Raw genomic sequence first — 9,896 nt, 5'->3', positions numbered from 1 at the left:
GCATGCCTTAACTCCTACCACTTAAGGACAGTGGAACCTCTTTTTTTCTTTTCTTTTTTGAATCATAGTATTTGCAGATTTATACAGAATATCCTCTAGGCCTTACATAGGGACTTTGTCTATTATTGAGTCCTAATTGTAACGCTATCTGGTAACATATAAGAGAACACAGGCCATGGAAACACCCTCTGACTATGTCTTCTGTTGTGACTGAGATTTTATAGGCATCTACAAGGACCCAATGGGTTGATTTAGAATCTTAATGACCACAAATCAATGCTTATGCATTCATCACAATCCCTGGCATAGTTGACTGATTGATCAGGGAATTTAAATTACATTTTGTTTTTTGCATGTTTCTAATGCTACTTAAAGAATTTTTAAATATATGGCAAATTTGGGGGCTGGAGCATACTACAAAATGATTTAGTTCAAAGCATTTGTTTTAATATATAAAAAGATGAGGCCTAGAAAATTCAAACGACTTCCTAAAACTCCCACAGCTCGATGGCAGCTCTGTGCATTCTATTTCTCAGCCCAACGCTTTGTTTTACCATACTATGATGTTAGCTATTATATTAATTTTAGTAGCCAATGTATTAGAAAGAGGTCAACTCTCAGTTCCAATCTTCACTATTCAAATAATATGTGATTCCAATTAGAGTAATTGATTTTTTTCCCACAAAATGAAAAGTGCCCCAAATATTTCTAAGCACATTTTAAAATAAATAAACAGCCATCTTCTTTATTACTGTCTTCCTCCTTCCTAAGGAAGCAGTATTTGAAGTTGGATGATCGGTGTAAAAGATAAACTATCACAGACAGAAATACATCTAACTTCTTCCCCTCGTAGCAGGCTTTCTCACTTCCGGCCCTTGAAGCACTGGTCTGTAGTATTCACATGCTTGCATAGAGTCTTTCCCACTTCAGGCTTGGCCATGTGACCTGCTTTGGCCAATGAGACAGTGGCAATGTGATGCATGTAGAGGTGTGATGAAGCTCAAGCTAGAGAGGAGATTACTGAGAAGAGACCCTGGAGGAGGAAGAGCCATCTTGGACATTCTAGCCCCAGCAAGCTCCTAGAACTCTTGTCTAAATACAGCCACATGAGTAGCCTCATCAATCTGAAGCATTTTACTACACACACACACACACACACACACACACACACAAAAGAAAAAGTTAATTATCTTAACTATGTGAGATGATGGATGTGTAGATGTATTAAGTATCTTGATCTGGTAACCATTTTACAATGTGTATGTATATCAAATTGTCACATTGTATGTTTCAAATATATACAGTTAGGATTGTCAATCATTCCTCAAGAAAGTTAAAAAAAGAAAAAGAAAACAAACAAACATCCAACTGAGGACAAGTGAAGGCAAAGCTGCTTCTCAGTTTCTACCCTGTCTCATAATATGACGTTATTGTAATGGAATTCCAAAACTATAAAAACATATTTGTTTTCCTTAAACTTAAATTATAGAGATAAGTAGAATTCCAACTCCATATTTTTTTAATGACTGTGTTCCTTAGTTTCACTAGAGAGATATCTCTGATGTTTGTTATTGGAGGAAAAATAAAGGTAGCATGTCTTTTCTTTGAACTAACTAGCACTTTCACACTTTATTGGGATTATTTTTACCTTCATAGAATTTTTTAAATTATGGGCTCTCAAAAGAGACTTGAGCTTTTAATGAACAAAGTTTTTAAAGGTAAATGTTAGTCTTTATATTCTGGTAAAGAGAAGTAGAATAATCTTTAAAAATAAAGGTTTCAAAATCATGTATTTTTTTAATCTCAAATTTCTCTCCAAAGGCGGGGGCAAATAAAGAATGCTAAACTATAATCTGATTCAAAGTGATCAGGAGAATAGATGTCAAAAAGGCAGTTTGGAATCTAGCATACCAACTGGAAATTAGAAAAGTGAGTTTTCAGATATAAATATCTTTATAAAGGATAATTATACACTTGAGAGTTGAACAATATAGGCTAAACTAATTGAAAAATTTAAGTGGCATAAAGTTCTTTCTTTTTTGATGAAATGAAACCAAGAAAAAATGTGATATAAAGTATCATTTTCAGAAAAATCCATGAGCCAGTCATCAATTAGACAAGTAATGGAGTATCTGATTTGAAGTCAGAATATGCTAATTTAAATTTATTTCTTACTAAGTGTGGGATATTGAAAGAGTCCCCAAATGTTCTTTATTAACAGATTGCTAATCTATAAACAACAACAACAAAACAAACCACAAAACTTTCTCATAATACAGGCCTCATCGATGAGGGAAAATTAGTAAAAATAATTGCCAATATGACTTAGGTACAACTTAACCAAAATGCTATCGAGTACAATATCTCAGCAATATAAATATAATTTTTTAGACACTTCACAAGTGTTTATTACTTTCTAGGTTATAGACCTAATAAAAGATTCAGCTGAATTTAGAGGTGAAGAATGAGGCATAAAAGCCTGAGTTTCCTAGTTCTGGGGAGTGGTGGGAGTTGGACAGAAACAACCGAAAGCAGCTCTGGCCTATAGCATCATCCTCCCAATGCGTGATACCAAGGGCCTCCAGACATCCTTATCCAAATAGAGAAAGAATAAACCCTAACCATTTTTTGTGCCATTTCTATCCTGTATTTGGATTTTGCATCTCCTTCTTTGAGGTTGATTTGTAGCAAATCGTCAAGTAATTTGTTTATAAAGTTGTATAAATGTTATTTTTCTGACCACTTATACATTTGAAACCATCCTCAAATGGCTTTTACACAAGAAAATACAAAAATCGCCCTGGTCGGTTTGGCTCAGCGGTTAGAGCGTTGGCCTGCAGTCCTGAGAAACCAGGGTTCAGTTCCTGCTAAGGGCCTGTACCTCGGTTGCACTTTGTCCCCAGCCCTGGTTGGGTCATGTGGGTGGCAACCACTCGACGTGTCCCTTTCATGTCAATGTTTCTCTCTCTCTCTCCCTCCCACTCTATCTGAACAAAAAATAGAAAAAATGTCCTCGGGTGAGGATAAAAAAAAAAAAAAATGGTTGGATGTGAAACTTTTAGGTCACAATATTATTCTTTCAAAAATGTTAGATATTTGTCATTGTTTTAGAATATTTACTTATGGATAGTCTATTTTTCTCCATTATTTGAATACTTGCAGTTTTTAAATTATTAATCATTTATTGTAATTCAAAATTTTGTCAGTATGAGTTTTGTATGTCTCCTCTGTTGTTTTATCTTGAATTTAGTTAAATCACTCAAATCTGCATATACAGATTAATCAGTCAAGTTTTCTTCTATCATGTCTTTATTTACTGCTTCTGTTTTATATGTTTTGTTTCCTTTTTTAGCAACACAAATTACACGTATTAAAGCTTCTTTTTTGTCTTATTAATTATCATGTTCTCTTTCATAATTTTTGTCTCTGTATTCTCTTCTTACACACTCTAGGAGAGCTTCTCAAATTCATCCTCTGCATCACTGATTCATACTTTTGTGTTATCATTACTAAAATTCAATATTTTCACTGTCTTTTAAGACATGGGTTTTGATTTTCCTGTTATACACTTTATTTTATTACATTCTTTTTCAGCTTATCTATCATCCTTTTGTATCTTGCTCTGTTTTTAATTGTCAGCTGTTGCTGCTTCATGGGGGCTCATTCTTGAATTTTATTGGAGTACAGTAAACAAGTTTCAAAATGTCTCTTGAGTCTTACAAGACCTTAATTTTAGAAACATACCCTTTCTTTGAGTCTTTAAGTTGGTAATTCTTTTCCCCTATTTCACAGTAATTTTTGTTACTTACTGTTTTGTTTTGTTTCTACTTTTTACAAGTTGTTGAATGGGACACTCCCTAAACTCAGTGAATATAGAACGGATGGATTACCCTAAACCGCACTCTCTGGTGAATCAATGACAACATCTCCTTCTCAGACTTAAACCTAGAAAGAAAGTTAATGTGCCCAGATTCCAATATGATTTTCTAAAAGGCATTGATTCAACTATGGTGGCAATTTATTTTACCACCTGCCTGGTGCTCTAAAACTCTGAGAAAATATAATAGATAACAACATAAATGTCCTGCTAGAAACTGTATCCAAAGTATCTCTGTTATTATCTTCAGCCCTTTGCTTAGGGAGATAGAAGCAGCCAGTGTGCAATGATGAGCAGTCAGCAGTCCCACTCCATGGCTCCTGCCCCACTGTTTCTGAAAGATGTTCTCTTTTTATTCTAGGACCACAACTTGTATATTGGGGTGACATTGGTTTGCAAAATCATACAGGTTTCAAAGGTACAAGTAAAAAACAAAACAAAACATCATCTGCACACTGCATCCTGTGCCCGTTGTCCCAGGCAAAGCCTCTTTCCATCCCCATTTTCACAGCCTTTGCCCGCCTCTATCTACTCACCACCACCTTTTCCCTCTGGACGTTACCACACTCTTGTCTGGGTCTATGTGTTATGTGTATATGATTTTTGGCTAATTCTTTCACCTTCTTTTATCCAGTCCTCCAAAATCCCTCCCCTCTGACAGGTGTCAGTCTGTTCTATGCATTCATGTCTCTGTTTCTATTTTGTTCATCCATTTATTTTGTTCATTAGATTCCATATATAAGTGAGATCATATGGCATTTGTCTTTCTCTAACTGGCTTGTTTCATTTAGGATAATAACCTCCATCCACGCTGTAGCAAAAGGTAAGATTCCTTTCTTTGTTTTTATAGCTGAGTAGTAGTCCATTATGTAAATGTACCACAGGTTTCTTATCCACTCATTTACTGATGGGCACTGGAGCTGTTTTTAAATCTTAGCTATTGTAAATAATGCTGCAATAAACATAGGGCCACATATATTCTTTTAAATTTGTGTTTCAGCTTTCTTAGAATATATTCCTAGAAGTGGAATCACTGGGTCAAAGGCAGTTCCACTTTTAATTTTTTGAGGAAATTTCATACAGTTTTCCACAGTGGTTGCCACTGGTTTTCAACATAGTACTGAAAGTCCTAGCCACAGCAATCAGACAAGAAGAAATAAAAGGTATCCAAATTGGAAAGGAGGAAGTAAAGTTGTCATTATTCACAGATGACATGATATTGTATATAGAAAACACTAATGACTCCACCAAAAACGAAAAAAATAAATAAATAAATAACAACAAACAAACCTTCTAGATCCAATCAATGTATTACGCAAAGTAGCAGGATACAAAATCAATATTCAGAAATTGGAGGCATTTTTATACACCAATAATGAACTCTCAGAAAGAGAAATTTTAAAAAGCAATCCCATTTACTATTGTAACAACAACAAAAAAAGGTACCTAGGAATAAATTTAACCAAGGAGGTAAAAGACCTGTACTCAGAAAATTATAAGAGTGCAGAAAGAAATTGAAGAAAATACAAATAAGTGGAAGCCTATACCATGTTCATGGATAGGAAGAATTAACATCATTGAAATGTCCATACTACCCAAAGTAATCTACAGATTCAATATAATTCCTATTAAAATATCAATGACACATTTGACAGATGTAGAACAAATATTCCAAAATTTTATATGGATCAAAAAAGACTCCAAATAGCCTCAGCAATCTTGAGAAAGAAGAACAAAGTTGGATAGATCATGATACCTGTTGTCAAACTATACTACAAGGCCATTGTAATCAAAACAGCTTGGTACTGGCATAAGAACAGGCATACAGATTATTAGAACAGAACAGAGAGCCCAGAAATAAACCTATGTCTTTATGGAGGCAAGAGCATACAGTGGAGTAAAGACAGTCTCTTCAATAAATGGTGTTATAAAAATTGGACAGGAACATGTAAAAAAGTGAAACTAGACCACCAATTTACACCATACATAAGAATAAATTCAAAATGGATAAAAGACTTCAATGCAAGTAGCAAAACCATAAAAGTCTTTGAAGAACACATAGGCAGTAAAATCTCAGACATCTCTTGTAGCAATATTTTTGCCAATATATCTCCTCAGGCAAGGGAAACAACGGAAAACATAAACAAATGGGACTACATCAAACTAAAAAGCTTTTGCACAACAAAAGAAACCATCAACAAAATGAAAAGATACTCTTTATGAGTGGTGAGAAAGATTGCTATTAGGAAGGTAGGAAAGGTCTGAGAATAGACCTTTAAATACCTCAAAAATCAACACATTGATAGATTCATTTATTGGTTGGTGTATACCTTGAATATAAACCCAAAGAAATAATATGAGGAAACTACAAATTGTCTTCCTGTCTTTTTAGGTGTTCTCTTTGTCTTGAGATGAAACCTAGGAATGTCAAGAAAATTGACCTACCTCTGGTTACCAGAAGTTCCTTCCAGATTCTAGCTTTAGATTCTTTGAGACTTGATCCCTTGTTTGTTTGGTTTTTGTTTGTTTTAGTGTTTTTGTAATTATCTTAAGATGTAATTAGCAAAAATTACATCTTGGACTATTTTAAATAAGTTACCCAAGATGTACTTCCACTATGAATGACCTCTTAAAAATATTATTTTTATTTGTAATAACTAATAAATATCATCTGCTTAAACACTGTTACCATTACAAACCTTCTAAAAATCCCAATGTTTCTGTAAATCACAGAACACTATTATAATTCTAGTTCATGTAAAAAATTTCATCGATTTCCATTTTCTATCTTCTTTACTTGCCTCACGAAATAGATGTTTTAAATAATGATAATTTTATTTAGATCCACTATCCTTTGAGTCTTTCTATTCAATTATTATTTTTCCACTTATCTCTTCATGCAGTAAAATTTATTGAGTAATTGCTATGCACTTGGCAATAGTATAGACCTTGCAGATACTGAGATGTATGTAGGTTCTGCCTTCAAGAACGTATGATGTAATCATGAAGACAGATGTGGAAACAAATCTTGACCCTATGCTGTAATAAATCTTTGTGAAAATACACATGGTGTGAAAAATATCGAAATACTAGTGCCAAGGAGCATGTGATTTTCATATACTTAGGTTATTATTTTTATCAACAATTAAGATTCAAAATTTCATTTTAAACATTGTTTTCAGGACTGTGGCTTCTTTTTCTTTTTCTTTTTTATTCCTCACCGGATATTTTTCTATTTATCTTCAGATAGAGTGTGAGGGAGAGAGAGAGAGGGAGACATCAATGTGAGAGAAACACATCAATCAGCTGCCTCCCACAAGAACCTCACCAGGGCTGGGAACCAAACTGCAACCAAGGTACCTGCCCTTGACTGGAATCAAACCCGTGACTCTTTGGTCCTTGGACCGACACTCTAACTACTGAGCCAAACCGGCCAGGGCTGTGCCTTCTTTTTATTTTAAATCATTTTAATCAGCATTTAATAAATGTCTGTTTGAGCAAGACACCCCACTTGGCACAATATGGAATATAAAACTAATTAGCATAAAATTTGGATCCTTAAAGTTTATAGCCAGCACTTTCTTACTTTATCCAAGCTGCTATAACAAAATACCACACACTGGGTAGCTTACAAACAATAGAAATTTATTTCTCACCGTCTGGCAGCTGAAAGTCCAAGATCAAGATGCCAACATGGTCACATTTTTGTGAGGACCCTCTTCCTGCATCAGAACTGGTGGGGTCTCACTGTGTCCTCAACGTGGTGGAAGGGGGAAGGGCTCTCTGTGGAGTCTCCTTTGTCAGAACATAATGCCATTCATGGCCTAAGGCCCTCCCAAAGGCCTCACCTTCTCATACCATTACATTAGGCATTAGGATTTCAACATTTTGGTGGGACTCACACGTTCAGACCATAGTAAGCAGGGAATACAGAGTAACTATAAATAACTTTCAATAAAAAACACAAAGTGTTATAGAATCAGAGTCTCTGAGAAGATTAGAACAAGAATGACCCTTCCTTAAAGAGTAAAAAAAAAATGAGTTGGCCATATTGAATATGATAATAATTGGTGGCATTTTTGAGGAGTTTCTATAAGCTACCTATTATCGCATATTATGCTTCCTGTACATTATCTCTAATCTTGGAAAATGGAAATATTTTTAACTTTAAATTATATCATTTATGAGGGCTTAACAGAAATGGAATAACATAAATTTGAAGCTTTGTTTGAAAATCATTATGCCCATGTCTTAGGGCGGGGTGGGGGGTGTAAGGGGATAGTGGGAGACAATTAGGCATTCAGTACTCACAGAAACTGGGCGAAACACAGGAGAAACCAGGATCTGCTTTCATTTTAGCTCCTTTGGCCAATTCCATGGCCTATCTGCTTGGGTCACAGCCACATATGGATGTAAACTTACCAGCCAGGATACAGACTCAAAAAGAAATAGCTTGAGGATTGTAAACTAAGTGTCACCCTCTTTTAAATTGTATACATCTTATCTCTAAAAGAATTCAACCAAGATAAACATATTAAATTTGTCTCTGAACTATGAAGAGGTGACAAATGTTTTCCACCTATGAATGAAATATTACTGTTTTTAAAAAATAATCTCGCAATCAAACTGAAGAGGAACTAGCACTGGCCAGAAGTGTGGTTAGCTCAGACTCCTAAAAAAACACTATCATTTTGAAGCTCCAGATACGTTTTCTCTGAGCACTGGCTGATAATTGTGTTCAATGTGTGGAAAATTAAAATACAAATATGCAATTGTGAAGGAAAAATTTGATAGAGGGAAGCAAATTCACAAATCTTGTAGGCGGGGCAGAAGGTTGATCGCTTAGCTTGTGATTCCATAAGGACACGTCTGTTTTGACATCTACATGGGTTACAAATGAGCAAATGTCTTGGAAAACCTATAGAATATGGACAACACTTAAAAGTTTAATTTTTAGCATGCAACATAATTTAAACTGAGAGCAAATTGCTCTTATGGACTGCTTCAGAAGAAATGTTATCAAGCCTGTGTTTTTCCTGTTTGTTTTGTTTTGTTTTCTTATAAACTGAAGTATGGGTGATTACAATGTCATTTCTCTTCTAAGGTTTATTACCCACCCGAGGTCACTCTAAGTGAAAACTCATTTCCATTTCCTTCTAAAGTTATCATTTGTCCTTTTAAAAAAATATCATGCATGAAAAGAATTATTTGTGGATTAAAGCTTGGTATGGTTGTTTAATGGTTAAATAAATTAGGAGAAGACATTTAAAATATTATGTCTTTTTCTCAGTGTCTTGGAGGAACATGAGAATAGAATGTACTATTTTGTTCAGGAAGTGATTTTCCTGTCAAGTGTTGGAAATTTTCTTTTCAAGTGAGTACTAACAACACGATATTTATTTTGTTTTAAATTCTACTGAAAATAACTTCTCATACATTATAAAAATAATCTTGGAGCCTCCTCTTGGCTATTTTTTCATGTTATTGAGATATTGGAAATTAGATTCTGGTTTCACTTTCTGCTTCCTTTGAATTAGGACTGTTCTGCCATTTCAACTCTATAAGGAAACTGCTAGCACCCTTAACCTCTTTAAGGATTATTCTTCCCTCTGATGTATTTACAAAATGTTAAAATAAAATAAACACTGTTGTGAAGTTCCTCTGTTCTTATCAGATTAAATTTAGTGATAATTTGAAATCAGAGGCTGTTTCCCTTAAAAAGACATTGATACTATAATGGAAAATATTTGAATGAATATGTCATGTTCTTCTTAAGAATCTTAATATATTATATAGTGAAACCTAAAAATCAAGTGCTGGTTTGATGTAAAATAAAGTTGCTCAATTAAGCACTACAACTTTTGTGACATCCTCATTCCTTTAGTTTGTTCATGTAAGTGCAATAGCTATTTTTAGGCAGCACGTTGGTGTATCGGAGATGGTGATAGAGCACTTTGTATTTATTTTGGAAAAAATTAAATATTAGGTAAGGTCTTACCAAATCTTAGGCCAATTCCCC

Source organism: Molossus molossus, unplaced genomic scaffold, assembly GCF_014108415.1.
Source record: "Molossus molossus isolate mMolMol1 unplaced genomic scaffold, mMolMol1.p scaffold_m16_p_10, whole genome shotgun sequence".
Classification (NCBI taxonomy): Eukaryota; Metazoa; Chordata; class Mammalia; order Chiroptera; family Molossidae; genus Molossus; species Molossus molossus.
Note: the sequence above shows the minus strand (reverse complement) of the source record.